Source organism: Rattus norvegicus, chromosome 1 (genome assembly GCF_036323735.1).
Source record: "Rattus norvegicus strain BN/NHsdMcwi chromosome 1, GRCr8, whole genome shotgun sequence".
NCBI lineage: Eukaryota > Metazoa > Chordata > Mammalia > Rodentia > Muridae > Rattus > Rattus norvegicus.
Window position 1 is genome coordinate 70,329,809 of NC_086019.1, and position 19,079 is coordinate 70,348,887.

Here is a 19,079-nt window from a genome sequence, read left to right on the forward strand (position 1 = left end):
TTTTTTTTTTTAAGATTTATTTTATTTATGAGTACACTGTAGCTGTTTTTCAGACAGATCAGAAGAGGGCATCTGATCCCCATTACAAATGGGTGTGAGCCACCATGTGGTTGCTGGGAATTGAACTCAGGACCTCTGGAAGAGCAGTCAGAGCTCTTAACCGCTGAGCCATCTCTCCAGCCCCCTGCTTGTGATTTCTTGATCTCCAGTCGTTTTGTTCCTGTTCTTTTTAAGTTCTTTCAGATATTTGTTCCTTTTCTTTGTGCTTTCACTCCATTGAACAGTTTGTAAAACTGTTTTGTAGTCTGCCTCTAATTTGCTGTCCTTAGAGAGCACTGTCCCTTTTCACCCTTTCCCATGGCAGCTGACAGCTTCAGCGTCGCTGCTGCCATAGGAGCGTTGGACACTTGCAGTTTTCAGGGCTGGCCACAGCTGGGACCCTTGGGAAACCAAACGGAAGAGGAAGTAGGTGGGCGGGATTGGGTACATGTGAGAGGAAACTATATAGTTGGCGGGGCCAGAGTGGGCAACGTATCCCCAGAATCAGGGGAGGGGCGCAGCAAATTTGCTAAGGAATTTCGGGGGGTACATAGTGCAAACCTGGACCGAGGACACTGTCCGGGGTCTTGCAGAGACGTGAAAACTACCTTAAGCCTCAGGTTTCGCGCGGGGAATCCTGGGAGAGTCAGCAGCGCTGCGGCAGGAACCGCTGCCGGGCGGCCCGGGAACCTCCCAGGTCAGAGGAGCTGAGGGGCTGGCGTGGAGCAGGGTGCGATCGATTTCTGGGCTACTCATTAGGACCCTGTTCTCATGAACTCGATGAACTGGACTAATCCTGATTTTTTTTTTCTCGTAAGGTTTTCAACATATTCTATTAAAAATAATCTCACAATTCTCTTTGTTAGTTCGGAAACGACAAAGCACTTTTTAAAATTATCCAAGCTTTTCAAGACAGTGGCATTTAGAGCCGGTGGATTGTCAACCTAAAAAACTTGTTAGATATTAGTCACATAAGGATCGACAGAAGAATCACAAGTATATTTTTGCAAACTACACAGTTATGGTTGTAATCGTTATGGTTGTAATCGTTAACATTTTTACTACGTAGAATTTTATCACTAACTGGCCGTATGAGATGCACACATTCCATGATGTAAATACAGTACTCAAAATCTTGTATTCGGGTGTGAGGGTCTTAATGTTATATCTCGAGTCTAAAAAGACACCTTATGCATGCTGAGTGAGAATATCAGGCCACTGTATGTCCACAGTTACAAAGCATTGTATAGAGCAGCACCACAGTAGAAAGAACCTTTGAATTACTGTGGCCGCTTACTTACATCAGAAAAGAGTCTAATCAATGTCTCCTTTGCACTTTACTCAAGGGAAGGGGGCCAAATCGTTGCTTTGTATTTCAGGATTTGTTGTTCTTCAGTGATGTGGCTGTGGACTTGTCCCAGAAAAGGGGGAACACCTACACTCTGCTCAGGGCACTTTTTGCATAGAGACTTCATGTTAGAATGAAAGTAGAATAAGGTAGAAAAGATCATTTATTTGATACCGAATTACTGATTTATTTAATGATTTACTTAAAGCACTACTGTTGTAACTTCATCTTGCTTCTTGAAACAGAGTGACCTGGAGAGGTGTGGCTGAAACAAAAGTCTTTCCCTTAGCAACCTTATCTCTGTCAGCTGTAACCTGCATTTGAAAAGCCCCCAAGCCTTTATGCTTCTTGGGAAATCCTGCTTATTTTCCTCTTGGCCCCACCAAGTGCTTGTAGACTATAAAATGCAAATAGGATCTGGCCTGGAGACCTGAACCTTTCAGAGCTCTCCCACCTTCAGTCCGTCTGTGACATCTAGTCTTTCACTGGCAGTGGTGTCTCAGAGTACTTTAGAGAGATTACACAATGGAGGCGCGGCTGTTTGGTTACTGTGTGTGTAAATAGTTTTCTGGAACTATTATTTTCTCATCCTCAGGTGTCTTCTCAAACTGGGCCACATGTGTGAGCTTTATGTGGATGAACCTCACAACACATCTCATTACAGTGAAAGATTCTCAAAGCAAGAAAGAATATTAAAGTGAAGTGTTCTTTATTCCTTAGGCTTCTCATTTGGGGAAGTGTTAATTTTCTTTATTTTTGTTCCATGGTAAATTCAGAGACTTAATGGTATTATAATATTGGCATCTCAGTCATGAAGTTTCATTTCTAATCCTGAGGGGTTTTTAACATTTAAAAAAATTTTTTTATTTGCTCATATGTTTTTGCTTATGCTTAGGATTGGAATTGCAGATGGTTGTGAGCCACAATGTGAGTGCTGGTCCTTGGTCCTCTAGAAGAGCAACAGCTACTGAACCATCTTCGCTGCCTTTTAGTTTTTGCTGAGCTGTGATAAGAGGTGGAATTCAAGTTATGTAAAATGAAAATGCTCCCTAAATATTTTCAGTATTCTGACACCACATGACAAATGGGGAATCATTTGTAAAATTCTCTATTTAGTTTTCTCTTTATCTAATTGAGCATAATACTGTGTTAGAAATCCTGGTACTTATTGATGAAGCTCTTTCTCATATCCAGGACTTACTGATGAAGTGGAACAAGGAGCCCTGGATGGTGAAGAGAGAGAAGACAGTAGCAAAGGATACACGTATGTCTGGGGAAATTGAGGCAGGGATTAGTGAGAGGCTTAAGTGACAGCAGAGACAGGACGTGAAATTCATTTTGCCACAGTCTGTTTCACTAAGAATGAGACTTCCACTGAGAGTAGTCTCCTTGGGATGACCCTATTGTAAGTGTGGAAAGACTTCTATGTAAGAATTAATAGTAAGAAGTGAATGTAATTTTATTTGACTATACATGAAATGGATGGCATCCATCCTGAATTTATATCACTGATCATATCTTGAGACCAATATTAAATAGTTTTCATTGCTATAATTGTAATAGATTACAAAATTAGGAAAATCGATGCCTCTCGGTTTTTTTTTCTCTGTTCTCTGAATTTTGGAGCTTTTTGTAGTTCTTTCACATTCTACATCTTTTAGGGTTAATTTCTGTATTTCCTAAAATAATGCCAGCAGGATTTTGATAAGAATTGTTTAGTATGTCTCTAAAATATTAAACTCTATGTTCGTTGTCCTCCCGATGATACCTCTTGTCTGTCCTTAGGTCAACATTCAGTGGGTTTATTGTAATTTTAACAGATTTTCAAATTCCCTCTGTGTTTGATCTTTCTTTGAAGATGTTTGAGCTATTTGTTGTTTCCCACAATTTAATATCAGTTTCTCCATTTCTACAAAAATGCTGGGATGTTGGTAGGAATTTCGTGGAAACTATACAGAAGACAAACCTCCTTCTACTTTGTCTTTACATGTTTGAATACGCGCATGCCAGCTGTTGATTTTCATGTCCTGTGTTCTTCTGTTTTCCATGTGCTATTGATATCTATATTCCAGGAAATCAATCTGCAGACCAGGCCGACCTCAAACTCAAGAGATGCGCTTGCCTCTGCTTTCCTAGTGCTGGGATTGATTAAAGGCATGCACTACCACCTTCTGGACACTTGTTCTTTTTCTAAGATTTGACCACAGTAGAGCATGCTCCTCGAAGTTTGAGAAGATCTTGAAGTTTGAGACTTCTGCTTTGTTTATGGATGGCTTTCTGTAAGGCTGCTAGGCATAATCTTTTCCTGTGCTACGGATGCTGGTCTTTCCTTAGCAATGCTCTGTCTGATGTTAGTATCTGTCACTGAGTGTTGAATCAGAGGCTAAACTTTCCCAGCATCACTGTCTCTTTTTTTTCCTGCCATTGTGTCAGTGGTTGCTTTGGGTGTGTGGAAATGGTTGTGTGAAATGTACTCATATTGACCACAAAACTTTCTAATGAGTGGAACATTTTATCACTATTGATTTGTATTTTGATGGATTTGGTTTTTTTCTGAGACCTACAATAACTATGTCCAACCTTCTCCTCTCCTGCTATCGACATTCATGAAATGCTTTTATATAATTCTTCCACTCAGAATTTCTCAGTTCTTAGGTTTTAAGTCAATTCCTGTGTAGAAAATGTTTTAATTTAATTTAGTTTTCTTTTTTCCTTTGTTCCTTTCTGACTGTCTGCATATCTGAAGGTCCATTTCTATTAGCATGTTTTCTTTGGGCAATATTCATTTATATTTGAAGGAATCACTGAGAGGAAAGAACAAACGCATAACAGTTTGATCATTTTTTCTCTATGTCTTTCATGTCCTCCTTCTGAGATATTTTGCCTTTCATTGGTATTCTTATAGCTTATTCCTTTATAAATTTCATTTTGGCATCTTCTATAACTTCCACTTGTGAAGTGATTTCAGAAGTCATCTTAAGTATGTGTTTCAATTAGAAATAATTCCAAACAAAACCGCATGTGTAATATAGTTGGATCTTATGAGATTTTTTTTCCTTGTTTGGTTGTTTAGGAAGCTGCATACTTGTACGGTGGCTGCAGTGAGTTCAAATTCCCACTGACAGTATATTTCTGTATTCTTCCTCCTACGTTGTATCTCTTGTTTGTCATTGTTTGGGACTATGAGTGTGCGTACTGACTGGGCAGGTCTGTAGGGCCATTTAGAAACTAGTTCCCTATGTCTACATATGAACATGTTTCCCCTTTATGTTACTCTTCCAGGTTATACATAAGCTTTGTGAGCCATTGCACAGTGGGAGAGAATAGACCTAGGTTTGTATTTTCTGGGTGGATTGATACTTTCCTCAACACCATTGGTTGAGGAGACTGTTCTATTCTTTAGCTTAAGATATTGGTGTTTTGGTAAAATTACAAATGATCTCAGCTGCTTTGGCTGTTTTATGTCTGCTACTCCATTGCCCTGGGCTGTGTCTATTCTTCTGCCACTACCATGGTGTGACCTGACATCATGGCTTTTTGTTTATTTGTTTCATTTGGAGGCAGGGTTTCTCGATATATAGCCTTGACTGTTCTGGAGCTACCTCTGTAGACTGGTCTCAAACTCACAGCGATCCACCTGTCTCTGTCCCAAGTGCTGGCATTAAAGGCATGCACTACCACTGCCTGGCTTCCTAACAGCTTTTAATATTAATTTCAGGTACAAAAGTGCAAGAGGAGGAAACTCAGAGAAGGGCAATAGGGAAAAATGGCTGGCTTTCCAGTAAATACATTCCAGGTCAGTGTCATGTCCACTTCTCATCTATACAATAGTTATATGTCTGGTTTTTTGAAACAGGGTTTCTCTGTATAGTCCTGGCTGTCTTAGACCTTGTTCTGTGGATCAGTCTGGCCTTGAACTCACAGCTCTACCTGCCTCTGTTTCCTAAGTGCTGAGACTAATGGCATACACTGCCACCGCCACCACCAGGTTCACTGCAGGCTTTTAATTCTGTGTTTATGTTATCTAGTTTGTTTTTTCTTCTGATAGATAGATAATATTGACCACATAAATGTACAGCCTTTCCCTCCACCTGTCCTTCCCAGACTTAAACTTGTAAGGGTAAATTAATTTAAGACCTGTAATCTGAAAGTGTTTTCCACTGTGACTGATGATCAAAGAAATGTATTGATCCCCAATTGCTGCTGCAGACGATGTGTGTGTGTGTGTGTGTGTATATGTATATGTATATGTATATGTATATGTATATGTATATGTATACACACACACACACACACACACACACACACACACACACACATAGTTAAGGTCTGGAAATTGTGGCACAAACCACTCAAATACTTACTTCAGTTAAACAGGCTGGTTCATTGAAAGCACACCCCAAGACTGATTGATCAGGATCACAGTATAGAGTTTAAAGCTAAACGGCAACCACAAATGTTTCCCAGAGCCAATGTGTATAGGCAAAAACCACCATGAGCTCATGGGCAGATACAGGAAGTACTGGCCAGGGGTCGGCCCTGACTCAAGCTCTTTTGACTAGCTAGACAATAACAGTTCTAACTGACCTTTTTTTCTGATTGGTCCTAAGTGGAATGGGTGGTTATGGAATTTCTTAAGATTAATAAGCCTAGAACATAACAGGGAATGTGGTCAGCTTGATCCTGCTCTGAGTCAAGCTATTTTTCTGTTTTAGTAACAATACGAAATGACTGGCAGGCATGGAACAAAGTGGCTACACCTATGCTGGTTGAGCAGGCTTCAACATATATTAGTGAGGAAGGCCTCATGTTCAGCGGAGGCTCTGATTGAAGGATCTACCAGATTTCTTCAAACCAGTTTTAGGAACATGAACATTCAGACACCTGGAACTCCTCTTTAGTACCACTAAACTGTTTATAGAAAAATAGACAAGACCACACTGTCTGTGATCCTAATACAGAGTATGGAAGCTCTCTAGAGAGTATGGAACGTTCAGTCTATGTGTGTTGACTTTAAGCAGTGGTTCTTAATCTGTGGGCGATGATCCCTCTGGCAAACCTATTCTCCTTAAAGTGTTTGCACTATAATTCAAAAGAGTAACAAAGTATAGTTATATAGGAACAACAAAATAATTTTGTAGTTGAAGCTCACATATTTGATACAGCATGAGGAGCTGTATTAAAGTGTCAGGGTAGATTGAAAGCCACTGGGCTAAAGTGATAACTATTGTCAGTAGATTCAGGCTCTATAGTTTCTTTCTCTCCTGCCTCTGGCCCTCTGCCTCTCTGCCTCTCTCTGCCTCTCTCTCTCCGCCTCTCTCTCTCCGCCTCTCTCTCTCCGCCTCTCTCTCTCCGCCTCTCTCTCTCCGCCTCTCTCTCTCCGCCTCTCTCTCTCCGCCTCCGCCTCCGCCTCCCAAGTTCAGGAATTAAGGGTGTGGACCACCACCACCCTGCATCCTTGATAACTCTTCAGGAATAAAACTCTCTGAAATTTGTGAAATTGCTATTTGTCTTTCTTGTATTATGTGTATTAGAAAAAATAATTATGTGTGACTATTGCTGATTTTTATATGTAATTCATAGTTAGAATGATTTTGTTTTGGTTTTTTGTTTGTTTGTTTGTTTGTTTGTTTGTTTTTCAAGGCAGATTTTTCTGTGTAACAGCCCTGGCTCTCCTGGAATTGATTTGTAGACCTAGAGACCTGCCTGCCTCTGCCTCCTGAGTGCTGGGATTAAAGGCATGCGCCACTGTACCTGGCCTCATAAAATAAACTCACTTATGATGAATGTTTGGAGAATTGGCAATTTCGATTGTTGTTATTCCCTTCTTACTGGGAATTGAACTCATGACCTCTGGAAGAGCAGTCGGGTGCTCTTAACCTCTGAGCCATCTCTCCAGCCTAGTATTCCCTTCTTACTATGAGAAAACCAAGACTCTCTGACAGACTTATTTATTTACATTATTTATTTATTATTTTGAGGCAGAGTCTTACTTTGCAGCCTTGGTTTCGAATTCACTATATAAGCCTGGAATGCAAAGAGATCTGCCTAGCTCTACCTCCTGAGTGCTTGGATTTAAGGTGTGTTCTGCCATGCCTAGTATTTAAGACTCTTTGACATTAAATTGATCCATACATTCTGCTTCTCAAGTTCTGCCTCTGCTATAGAAAATTGTGGAGCTGGAGCATGGATCCTAGAGCATTAGCATCCCAATTGAGTTAATCCTATAACTGAGGATAAAAGAAAGATTGATCCAGTGTCAATCTTTTAATGAGGTCTACAATTATGATATTTAGAGGCACAATTTTGCTCATCACAAATTTTATGTCTGAAATACATATAATATGATTCTATGTGAAATTAACACTGCCTTCATAGAAGGTATATTTCTCTGTCCAAACCTTAAATTTATATCTTATATACCCCAAAAGAATATTGTTTCTGAGAATATGGTGTCATCCCTTTTTCTCAGAGTTGGAAAATGTGTTTTTAAGTATTATGATTCCAGAAAGCAGCGTCCTGAATAACTGTGCTTCTGCATTTGCAGAAGAATAAAAAATGTTCCTGTTTTCCGTATACTTTCTGTATTCAGGAAAGGATTCTGCACATGGTAAATATTTTCATTGCAGGGTTTGTTGACATTCCGCGATGTGGCTGTGGATTTCTCCTCGGAGGAGTGGGAATGCCTGGATTCTGCTCAGAGGGCTTTGTACATTGGTGTGATGTTGGAGAATTACAGCAACCTGGTGTCTGTGGGTGAGAACATTCTTCTTGCAGAATTGCTAACTCATCCTTGATATATATCTACTTTTTAGATGTGGAGACTCTCTGAGTAGCTAGTTAAGAAAGTATAGGAAACTAAGTAAATTATGTTAATTCTACTTCTTCCTGGTATCTAATATTTTCTCTTTTGGGGGTGTTATGAAGACTTCCTTTTGTTGAGATCTGAGAAAGGGGGGAGTGGGAGCTGCACTGATTCAATAATGACTCAGTCAATGGTAGATGTAACTGCCAATACAGGCGCTTTCTCTTTGCCTGAGGATTCTCATCATTCTCCCTTCTTCTTGTTTCTTCTTCCTACTTCCTTTTTCTTACCTTCGTCATTATTCTCATCCTTTTTCCTTCCTCAGTCTTCTTATTCATTTTCCTTCTTTCTACCAGATAGCCTGAACTTAGTATTTATTTACAAAAGTTACATCATCAAGGCTTTGACCATTATTAAGAAGTTTTTCATAAATCCTAAATTTATATAAATTTTATGAATCCCAGATTATTAGTCCCAGCCCCTGATTCCTTAAAACAGAAACAAACACAAAGGAAAAGCACATTTTCTTACAGGTTTACAGTCTGTTCTTCACTGGTATCTAGGCAAGCTCTAGCAGTTTCCTAATACAGTCTTTCGTAACTTTTCATTTAAGAACAGAAAGGTGACAGACTTCTAAGGTTAAAATAATTTCTTACAAAGTTTTAAAATTTATGCAAGTGAAGCAGCTAATGCTCTCTAATATCTCTCTAGATATTGTCATCCCCAATCCTTCAAGTAGCCAGGAGAATGAAGTACTAACTTTTTATATGCTTGAATGTCATCTTTTAATCCTCTAATAAACCCATTTATCATTTGCTTGTTTTTTGTTTTTTAATAGGTTTCTCCGTTTCCTATACATGCCTTTTCTTCTTGAGGCCATATTAACTCTCTATCCTTGATGTCCCCAAGTTCATCCTGGCTAAATTAATGCAGCAGTCATTGGAGCAGAGGGTATATATGTCTCCTCATAACTCCAAGTTTAACCAAGTCTACAATAATTTCTACAAAGAACAATGTAGGCTTTTATGGCCTCTATGGTTATATTGTCTAGATCCTTTCCCATGGCCCTAAAGGCCAAGTGGAAAGCCTGTTCTTTGTCACCCATAGCCTCATGACCATCTCCATTATTCCTCAGTCCTGAGAACTGCATCTGTTCCGTTTATTATGGAATCATTAGCTCTGAGTAACGGGGGAAGTATATTCCCAAGAAAGGGAGATCGAAAGTAAAACAGAAGAGACAGCAGATCAGCTTCAGAGCAACAGCAATCATCAGAGAATGCTGGGATCAATGCCACGGTGATGCTCCAGGGGCATAAACAGTATCACACTGCCCCTTAGGCAACCATGCCAGACCCAGCACTTTCGGGTCCACAATACATTCAGAGAACCAGTCACAGATGTTTCTACCCACCCGCATCCTAAAGTTCCATTTCCATCATTGCATTTGACTCAATCTTAGCTAGAAGCAGAACTTGGTCTGCAAACTGAAAATGTTCCCTAAGTATTTCTTCAGCTTTCTTTACTTTATTTATGTATAGCTGTTAGCCTGCAGCTCAAAATGCCCAACTAAGCCAGCAGAAGGCAACAAGTGCCCTGAATCTGGAGTTGCAGAGAAGTGTGAGCTTCCCCAGGAGCTGGGAACAAAAGCTGGACCGTTTGACCATTGAGCCATCTATTTAAGACTTCCATAAATATTTGTAAGACTTTTACATGAAAATAACATCTAGCAAATCATATCTATAGCCTTATATTATGTCATCTCTTAGATATCTAGTATGTCCTATAGAATCCAACAAAATAATGTGCTACTTTTTGTGTGTGTGTGCCACTTTCTAATACGTAGGTATTGTGTGCAAGACAGACCTGGTCCCCTGTCTGGAGCAAATCTGCATGCCCTGGAAGGTGAAGAGAGAGAAGATGGTGACCAAACCAGGTAGAGGTAAGTGAATGAGCAAGAAAGAGGGGCTCAAGTGAAAAAGGAAGGAAACACATAAAACAGTTTTGCCATGTTCTGTCTTACTAGAAAATTTTTGTTTGTGTTGTTTTTTTTTTTTTTTAAGACGGTTTTTTTATGTAGCTGTGGCTATCCTGGAACTTGTTCTGTAGACCAGGTTGGCCTTGAACTTACAGGATCTACCTGCCTCTGCCCTCTGTCCTCTGGCCCTGCATCCTGCTCCCTGCCCCCTGTCCTCTGCCCTCTGCCTATTGCCTCTGCCACTGCCCAGTGCTGGGTTTAAAGATGTGGATAACCACTGCCTGGTGTAATAAATCTTGATAACTTTACTTAGTACAGTGTCCTCAAAATGTGTCCTACTATAAATGTTGGAAGACATTATTGTTCTCATTGGAAGTACTACTATTGTAATCTATTGGAAGTACTTGCAAATGAATACAGTTTTATTTGATTAAAAGGGAGAGAGATTCTCAGTAACTATTCATGTCTTCAGGCCAATAGTAAGTAGCTTTCATTGCTATAATTTTATTATTTTATTAATCATAGTGTCTTTAACTGGGTGTGGTTGTGCATACCTTTTATTCCAGCCCTGGGTGAATCTCAGTGAAAGACTGGCAGGAGGGTGGCAGATATTCGTGAGCTAAAATGTAGCTTAGTCTACAGAATGAATTCTTGCCGGCTGGGCATAGTAAACCCCTGTCTTAAAAAAAACAAGTGTGTGTGTGTGTGTGTGTGTGTGTGTCTGTGTTTGTGTGTGTGTGTATGTGTGTGTGTGTGTGTGTATGTGTCTGTGTGTGTGTGTGTATGTGTGTGTGTGTGTGTGTATGTGTGTGTGTGTGTGTGTATGTGTCTGTGTGTGTGTGTGTATGTGTGTGTGTGTGTGTGTGTGTGTGTGTGTGTGTATGTGTATTTCTCTGAGCATCTCTATAAGGTTACACTTTCTGCTATGAGAACATCTCAACTCCGTTTAATTCTCCGAGATTCTATGTATTTGTAGAAATATTTACTGTGTTTCTTACACAAATTGTATTGTGTGGTATTTAGGTAGGAATTGCTTAGGGTCTTTATGGAATATGGCCTTCCTTCCATTTTGTCTTCCCATTTGCGAGCAAGATCATGCTCTTATCAGTGTCACATTCCACGTTACTCATGGAGTTCTATTCCATTTGGACAGAAGAAGACTATTTAAACATTCATCATTTATGTGTGTATTGTTTTGCTTTGTTTTTTTTTTTCTGCTTTTGTTTATCTATTTGTTTGGTTTTTGTCTTTTGTTTTTTTTTTTTTTTTTGAGAGAGGCCACTGTTGCTCTGAGGAGACACCATGACCAAGGGAACTCCTATAAAAGAACGTATTTAATTGGAGGTTTTCAAATAGTTTCAAAGGTGTAGTCCATTATCATCATGGTGGGGAGCATGGTGGCAGGCAGAAAGGAAGGCCTGGTGCTGGGTAGCAGAGCACTTTATATTTTCACAGAGAGCAGGCAGAATGGCATTGGGCCTGGTATTGGCTTTCCCAACATCAAAATACACTCCCAGTAACACTTTCCTATCAAGTGTCCTTCAACTCCCTCTTCAGTTATCAATTGATGACAAAGCATGCGATATATGAGCCTATGCTGGGCAGTGTCATTCAAACCATCACAGATATCTTTGTATAATTTCTTCAGTCAACATTTTGTATCTTTAGATCTGAAGTGGATTCATGGTTAATATATGTGTATATGTGTGTATTATAATATATATGTATTATATATGTCTAACATGTGTTACAATATTCATATAATATATTAATCTTTTTTATTTGTCTTTGTTTCAGTTCTTTCTTTTTTAATTTCAATTTTGTGTATAGAGGCTTTGTCCAAATGTATGTCTGTACACCACTAGTAACCTGGTGCTTTAAGATTCCCTGGAACTAGAGTTTCAGAGGGTTGTGAGCTGCCATGTGCATGTTGTTTATGTAGCCTGGGTCCTCTGGAAGGCTATCCAGTGCTCTTATTCTCTGAGCCATCTCTGCAGCCACTCTGTCTCAAATATTTTGTTTGTTTGTTTTTGAGACAGGGTTTCTCTGTGTAGCCTTGGCTGTCCTGGAATCACTTTGTAGACCAGGTCATCCTTGAACTCGTAGAGATGGCCTGCCTCTTCCAACTGTTAAGACTAAAGGACTATGCTGCCTGTCTCATTCTTGAAACATCTTTGCATCTTCTCCTTTGGGAATATTTAAAGAAAATCATTGAAAATAAGGAACATACTATCAGGTTTTACAAAGTGCTCTGTATTTTTCATAGCTCTCTCTGTCTTAATAACTTCTTTACTCTTTGTACTCAATTTATTGTTTTCATTTTATTATAAATTTCAGTCATGATGCTCTATAATTATTCTATATTTGCATACCACAGGGCTTGCCAGAGCCAGTACCTGAAAATATTTCAACTGGTTTTAAAGTGATCTCATATAAAAACACATCTGAATCCTACACACTTTCTGGTCTCTAGAGTCTTTGGCATTGATATTCTGATCAAGAAGAATTGGAATTTTGCAGTGTCATAAAAGTGCATACTTTTATGACAGAGGGAGGCAGAACTCTTTGAGTTCAAGGCCAGCCTGGTCTATAGAGCAAGTTGCAGGACAGCCAAGGATATACAGAGACACCCTGTCTCAACAAAAAGAGTAAAAAAGAACACAACAACAACAAAGAATTGGAATCTCCCTGTTAATACTCTATACTTTCAGAATTAGTCCTATATAGGACTGAGACAATGTCAAAGAGATTATTTTCTCTGGTGAATCTCTCATGGTCCCATGGTCAGTTTTCTGAGTCCTGTTTCTGCTGTTGACTTGAACATCTGCTTTGTTCCCGTTCTCTTTCCTCATCCAGCTCACACAGGATTTGTTGCTTTTCAACAACTGGGTTTTCTGTCTTGGTCTCTCTCTAATTTTAGTATTCTAATTGGAAAAAGAAAGAATTATCTGAATACCTAAGAAACTGTCTTCCTTGTTTCCTACTTATAAATGTAGTATCCTAGTCTACTGTCTAGTGGCAAGCTTCTAACTGTTTTAGAGAGTTCACTGAACAATGTCGTCAGTGAATGTTTTTGTTATGTACTATGTGCTAGTTTGAGGATATGAAATTTTTTATACTACCACCTCTCTACTGTCCTCAGGAACAATTTTGTACATTATAAATCTAACATGAGTCCCTGAAGTAGGATAACTCTATAATTTTCTTTCTTGCAACTGTATTACACCTATTGATTATCCTCATGGGTGAACACACAAAGATCCTTCTAGAACATAGTCTTAGAAATCAATGAAAGGAGAAAACTTGAGAATTTCTTTTTAAAGAAAGGCAGGGAACACAGGGCTGAGTTTGTAGATATCAGACAGTATAAGGTTTGAAATAAAGACTATATAACAACTACCCATGACATCCCTGCCCTGGGTTAGCTATAGCCTTGGATATTTACTAAAAAGATTTTCTTTGCATCTATTTTTTTGATGAATTTTTATGGATCATTAAGGAAAAAATCTCTATCAGTGTGGGTTTTTTTTTTGTTTGTTTGTTTACTTTTGTACTTGAGACAGAATCTCTTTATGAAGTTCTGGCTGTCCTTGGATTAACTAATGTAGTCTAGGCTGGCTGGGAATTCACAGAGATCTGTCTGCATCTGTGTGATAAATTGGGATTAACATCACACTGCACCACACCTAGCTCTATCAAGTTTATATAAAATTTGTAAAGTCAAAAGAAATTTGATTATTCTAAGCAGGGATTGTATAGCAGTACACTTGTTAAGTGATGATATTTTGAATTTAGTGTTAAACTTTTCTAGAATATTTCTGGGGAAAACAGTTAGATAAAGTAACATATTTCAAAGGTAATCTGTCAGAGAGCTCTGTTCCCAAGTTCACTCTTGTTTCTTCAACATTTGTTCTATGTTTTGTAAAGTTTGCAGTTTAGATAAGAATGAAAAGGCTATATCAGTGATAGAGATCAGAATAGAGGTTCTTCTGAGAATTCATAAAGTGGCTTCCACACAGTGATAATAAATAATAGAAAAGCCTCTGCACAGAACTCTATTCTAAAGATCTGGATTTACTTATCTCAGAGAACTCAGAATTGTATTTACTTATCTCAAAGAACTCAGATATAGAATCTGATTAATCATTCTTCAAATCCCCTTTTCCCTAATTATACTCATTTTCCAGAGAAGCATCAAGTGTGCAGTGAATCTGAGAAGGTCTTGGATCAAGATTCAAAGAGTATCATCTATGAGTATGTGGATATGCAGTGGAAGTCCAGTGAATGTAATGAACTTGGCAAAATGCTTCAGGAATCTTCCAGATGGATACTTTGCAAAGCAAATAATACTCCAGAAATCTGCAACAAATACAGATTTGGTAACTACGGGGATGCCTGTTTTGAATCACCAAACCTCAGTAGACATAAAAGTATACACACTGGAGAAGAACCTTTTAAATATAAAGACTATGGCAAATCTTTAAGTTTATTTTCAAATGTAAGTCAGAGTCATGGAATCTACATAGGAGAGAAAGAATATAAAGAATGTGATAAAACTTTTGGCTCTACCCCAAAACTTGTACAACTAAAAATCCATAGTGGAGAAAACCCACGTAGAACAGGATTCAGGACCTGCTCAAGCCTCAGTACATATCAGAGAACTTATACTGGAGAGAAACCATGGATATGCACAGAATATAACAAGGTCTTTAGGTGGTTGTCAGATCTTAAAACCCATTACAGAGTCCATCCTGGAGAAAAGCCTTTCAAATGTAAGGAATGGGACAAATCCATCACCTTCTGTTCCTCTCTTAGAGAACATGAGAACCTCCATGAGGGAAAATTGTACAAATGTTTGGAATGTGACAAATCCTTTACCCGGTGCTCATCTCTTAGAGCACATGGAAAAATTCATACTGGAGAGAAACCTTTCAAATGTAAGGAATGCATTAAATCCTTTTATATGTTCTCCCAACTTAGGAAACATGCCAGAATACATACTGGAGAGAAACCATACAAATGTAAGGAATGTGAAAAATCTTTTACCTACTCCTCATCTCTTAGAGAACACCAAAACATGCATGCTGGAAAACTATATAAATGTCAGGAATGTGACAAATCCTTTACCCGGTGCTCATCTCTTAGAGCTCATGAAAAAATTCACACTGGAAAGAAACCTTTCAAGTGTAAGGAATGTGGTAAGTCCTTTTATATGGTGTCCCAACTTAGAAAACATGCCAGAACTCATACTGGAGAGAAACCATACAAATGCAAGGAGTGTGAGAAATCTTTTACCCAGTGTTCAACACTTAGGATACATCAGAAAATTCATGCTGGAGAGAAACCCTACAAATGTAAAGAATGTGGTAAGTGCTTTTATAAGTTGTCATACCTTAAAGTACATTACAGAACCCATACTGGAGAGAAACCTTACCAATGTAACGAGTGTGGGAAGGGCTTTTCCCAGTTGTCCTGTCTTAAAAGCCATGAAAGAATCCATACTGGAGAGAAACCTTACAAATGCAATGAATGTGACAAATCCTTTGCACATTGCTCAACTTGTAGGAGACATCAGAGCACTCATGCTGCAAAGCTTTACAAATGTGGGGAATGTGACAAATCTTTTGCCAAATATTCATCTCTCAGAACACATCAGAAAGTCCATGCCGAAGAGAAACCTCATGCTTGTAAAGAATGCGGTAAGGCCTTCTATCAACTATCACATCTGAAAGTTCATTACAGAATCCATACTGGAGAGAAACCTTACAAATGTGATGAATGTGAGAAATCATTTACAAAATGTTCATCGCTCAGAACACATCAGAAAATTCATACAGGAGAGAAACCTCATGCTTGTAAAGAATGTGGCAAGGCCTTCTATCATTTAGCACACCTTAATATCCATTACAGAATTCATACAGGAGAGAAACCTTACAAATGTAGTGAATGTGACAAATCCTTTACCACACTGGCAAACCTTAGAAGACATCACAAAATTCATTCCTGGGAAAAAACCTTTCCATAGTAAATAATGTGGTATATGCTTTTTCCAGAGGGCTGTTCTTAGTGACCACTGCAGGTTCCACTCCAGAGAAACATTATGAACATGAGAGACCTGGGGAAACCTTTATGGAATATTTAAATCTTAGAAAACATCAAGAGTTTATAGTGAAGAAAAATTCTGAAATGTTTCACTGTCGGAAGCCTTTCATCACATTTTACTTGTTCAACCTAAAAATTGAAGACAATATGTGTTAATCTAAAGAATGTCATCAAGCCTTTAGTTATTCCCTGAAATGACATACAGCAGAAAATTCGTATTAGAGAGACATTCATGTTTATGTTTGCCATTGTGCTACATTTATGCCTTGCTGCATACTAGAAATACCTCTTGAGACCCCGAAGAAATAACATTGAATTTGTCAAAGCTTTTTCCTACTAGACATCTGGAAATTCTTCTTGAAGGAAAATCCAAGAGGGTGCTTTAATAAAGACACCCTTTTCTTTTTTTACCTTTAAAATATTCATTCTGGAGCGAAAACCTGTCAATAGCAAGATGGCAATAACTTTACAGTGATAATCTATAGCTGTGACAACATGTATGTTCATGCACAGGTAGAAAATCCCCAAGAATGTACAGGGAAATTATTTTTCAGTACTCAAGAAACTTGGGGAAGTATTTAGTAAAACCACAGTAATAGTAGAAGTTTAATATACAAATACTAAAACACAAAGGTTTGTAGGCTTAGTCAAGCCAGTTACTGCATTAGCAGATGGTTATGTGATAATCTGAAGTTGCTCCTTCAGAGCTGAAGAACTCAAGACAGGAGTCACAAAAGTTAGTAGGGACTGACCATAATCATCAGGGGACGTCAATTGTCTGCACAGACTTAATGCCAATTTCAGGTACTCCCTGGATCAGAGCTCCTTTGCACACAGATCCTACACATATCAAAGCCCCTTTAATAACCTTTCAATACTTTTCTTCATTCCTTATCACTGAAAAGCAATTCTTAGCCAGGTGGTAGTGGTACAGGCCTTTAATTCAAGCACTTATGTTGGGAGAGGGTAGACGCACGTGCATCTCTATGAGTTTGAGGCTAGCCTGATCTACAGGGTGAGTTCCAGGACACGGAAACCCTGTCTCAAAGATAGAACACACACATACACACCCACAGACCAATTCTTCCTACTTGAGCAGAATTCTGTCTTGGAAACCCTCCACTTTCAGAAGTTACTTTATTTGTAATAAATATTGGTTGGAAGCAAACCTACTTCTGTTGACTACACCTGGAAGCGGTATGAAAGTACATTCTGGGAACAACACCATGTTATGGAAAAACAGTGTCTTGGAGGTGTCCCATAAGCACTCAGAACTCTCCTTACATTGGATCATTCGTGGACTATATTATGATATCTTATCCATTTTATCTTTTGAACTCAGTATATGTCTACAGTGATTTCCATTCAAGATATTGTAGATAAGTCTAATTGTCATTTGATGCATGAGTATTCTATAAATAAGCAAATTATCAACACAATAATATTAGGACAATGAAAGCATTATTTGTTATAATCTGCACCAGCAATGGGATTCTTCCTAATGATTTAGTTATTCCATCAGCCAAATCCTCATAAGAAACAGTTGATAAGCTATCTGAAAATGTTAAAAACATTAAAATTTAAATTCCCTTGGAAAGCTTGTAAGTGGTTTTTGATGTGTTCCCACATGTAATTTTGTTGATTAGATTCTGTAGGGGTAATACAAAAGTAAGTTGAATTCCAATCACACTTGACAGACACTTAGGGTTTTTTTTTTCATATTTATAATCTGATACCCCCAACAAATTAACCATCTGTTGTGCCTCTTCTACCTCTGATTCTATTTGTTCATCAATGCTTGTCTTACTCATAGATTATGAGAATTATGTTACTGTTTTTGTACAAACTGTTGCAATGGTAATTATTCCTATGACGGTAACAAGCCATTCAATTCAATTTTGTCCTTTTTAGAAATCTGTCAAGAGCATTTATCATAATAGCTACAATAGACCCTTCTTCCCATGGCCTGGTCAGTTACAGGTAACCATAATACTATAATTTACAATAAAACTCATTACACTATTCAGATTAAGATTAATGTTAAAGCAACCTTTCGCAAAAACATAGGGCAACTTTACACAAGAAGTTATATGAAAGGGGTTACAAAAGCAGAATTAAAATGAATGGAACAGGTGTGTCTAAAATTACTGGACCATGTCTGATTTGAAGTTAATGCTGCCAGGATTTTCCAAATACGCCATTGTTCAGGTTCCAGTTAATTAAACCAAATCCTAGTCCTAGGGGGAGCTCAGCCTCTATTATACCAAGCTATCGACCCCGTGCATTCAGAGTAAAAAAAAAATAGTATAATTATGAACATGCCATAGAACCAGCTAATTTTAATTACACCATTGTCTATTATCCAACTGTTAGAAACAAATCTCCCATAAAGACCCCAATCAGTTAACATAGGATCACCATGTTAAATGATTTCCTTTTTTTCTTTTTTTCAAAATTCAGCATCTGGATGAAAGAACAGGGAAGTACTTAAAATTTTAGAAAAGAGTAGTGTAAACAGGATCTAAACTATGCCCAGTACTGTTGGTGACATTATTTAATATATGGACCAGAAAAGAACAGCTCGAAAACAGACCTACCTATATGATTATGAGTTCTGTTGTCTGGTAAAGCATCAGTCCACACTTTCCTTCTAAGAGGAATGGAAATGCTATGTGCTATAGAAACAGGAAGTGATTAGATCCCAAGGAAAAATTAACACAGTCCTTTTTTTCAGATAAATGAATGAGTCTACTATGGTCTCAAGGGCCAGTCATAAACATAGAATTAGTAAAAAAATAACAGGATCTGGA

At 38.3% G+C, this 19,079-nt stretch overlaps 1 pseudogene across 1 annotated transcript; it reads left to right on the forward strand.

The window, feature by feature from the left end:
* The first annotated feature begins 496 nt into the window (after nt 1–496).
* Zfp748-ps1 (zinc finger protein 748, pseudogene 1) lies at nt 497–17,866 on the forward strand (annotated as a pseudogene). The gene is made up of 6 exons (XR_010059531.1): nt 497–736; nt 2,582–2,651; nt 5,106–5,183; nt 8,017–8,143; nt 10,036–10,131; nt 14,355–17,866. The product of XR_010059531.1 is annotated as a zinc finger protein 748, pseudogene 1 (transcript).
* The last annotated feature ends 1,213 nt before the right edge of the window (nt 17,867–19,079 follow it).